A 1,969-nucleotide genomic window follows, 5' to 3' on the forward strand; every position below is an offset into this window, starting at 1 on the left:
GAGTCTAAACATCATGAGATTAAGCCACTTGAGTTTCCAGGGGCAACTTATATTTGGAGAAAAGAAGATATGTACCTATATTTCCTTCGAAATATGCAAACAAATAGAAAATTCAAGAAACAAAAGATGAGACACTTGTCAGAGAGCTCCTCTATGGTACACTCTTTTACATGTATTAGAACTTACTTTACTTTTTATACTCCTTATAATTCAATGTCTTTTACAGAAATCGACTACTTCTATAGTTGGAGAGGATGCTAAAGATGATCAAGAAGTTCAACAGGTTTATTTCAAAAATTTTATTTTCATTTTAGAGTGATGTTTTTTTAAATTATGATTTGGTTTACATAAATGTACTGACATAAATTGCACTTTTTTGTTATATTTAAAAATAAACATTGCAGCAATCCCAAGCTTTTAACAATGAAGAAAATGAGGGTTTGGATCATAATGCATGTGGCACAATAGAGGTTTGTCAATAAAACTATGATATGTACCTCATTGATCATTACTTTTTGAAATATTTATATTTTTTATTTGAATACTGAGTTTTCTTTCAAACAAGATAGAGATAGAGAATGTTTATCGTCCAGAACTACCTTCACATACACAAGATGATTCAAATCACACAAAAAATGACGAGAATTTTGATACGGTGAGTATGATATTTGTAATTATTTTTAATAAAAACTTTGGATAATTTTACTAACATGTTTCATTTTCTTTTAAGGATGACATGCTCAAGAATTATAAATCCTTTACCGACCTTCTTGTACATGCTACACAGGTTAGTTATTTTCAATGCTTTGTAAAAATTAAATATTAATATATATCATATTATAATTTAATAATATTATTTTCCAAAAATTATAGATTGAGGAGAACACTATGTTGGCAAATAATGTTATAGTTCTAAATCGAAAAAGCAAGCGAATCCCAAAGGTACTAAGATATTTCTCTTTCTTTTTATCTCTATAGTTTGTATTAAATTAAATATTATCTTTGTTTAATCAATTTATTTTTATCTTATAGTGGAGTGAAAAGATGAAAGATAACATGAAGGAAATGAAGAAAAAAGCTTCAAGGGATATAGAGAATCATAATAAATCCAAGGTATTTTGAGTATATCTTAAGATAAACATGGATGTCTTTATTTTGGTAATTTAACCCTTTTATGATGCTTAATAGGGGATTGAAAACTCCAATGTGCGGCTAGCTAGGAGCCATGCTAAGATACTTGATAAATGCCAATCCTCTCAGGTTATATGTGTTGTGTTTATTTAGTACATGTGTGTATTGCTAAATATGTAAATATAAATTATTTTTACTAAAATCTTTTTTTTGGAATTGCAGAGTATGTTGAGTGAGGTGGATGAAGAAACAATCTTGTTAAAATACTTGGATATTGCTACGGTGGATGAGCTATATACATCATTAAAATCCACTTTTAACATAATTAAGAGAGATCCCACTTTCACTACAAATCGTACAAAGCATAATGTGGATGCCATGAGAAAGGCTATAGTACAATGGCTGGTGGTTCAAAAACGAGTTATAATCAAAGATACAATCATTGGAAGTTTAAGCCTAGATGATGTTAATGTAGTAGAATAAGGACAATTTGGATTTCACATTATAGTATGCCACTTTTGTATTGTGGACATTGGCAAAAAAATCTATTATTCACTTTTACTTTATTAAAATCACTTTTAAAATAAAGTATTTTTCTATTATTATTTATATCAAAGATATAAAAATGTCATTCTATGAGATTTTGTTATATCATTATATGCCTCCTATATGCTAAGTTGTATGATAAAGTTACTACATAGATGTTATATGTTATAATTTCTTATATGGTAACTTTTTCGATGAAGTTACTATATAGATTATTTCTATTTATGAAGTTACTATATAGTAAATTTTTTAGAAAGTTACTACATAGATAGTTATGATAATCAACTTCCTA

General features: G+C 27.5%; 1 long non-coding RNA gene across 1 annotated transcript; it reads left to right on the forward strand.

Moving 5' to 3' along the window:
* Positions 1 to 655: 655 nt before the first annotated feature.
* On the forward strand, positions 656 to 1,194 carry LOC148025667 (uncharacterized). Its single transcript, XR_015693019.1, has 3 exons — positions 656 to 787; positions 874 to 942; positions 1,033 to 1,194. It is a non-coding gene; the product is annotated as an uncharacterized LOC148025667 (long non-coding RNA).
* The last annotated feature ends 775 nt before the right edge of the window (positions 1,195 to 1,969 follow it).

Source organism: Lygodium microphyllum, chromosome 14, assembly GCF_053477565.2.
Source record: "Lygodium microphyllum isolate KBCC chromosome 14, Lygodium_microphyllum_v1.1.10, whole genome shotgun sequence".
Lineage (NCBI taxonomy): Eukaryota > Viridiplantae > Streptophyta > Polypodiopsida > Schizaeales > Lygodiaceae > Lygodium > Lygodium microphyllum.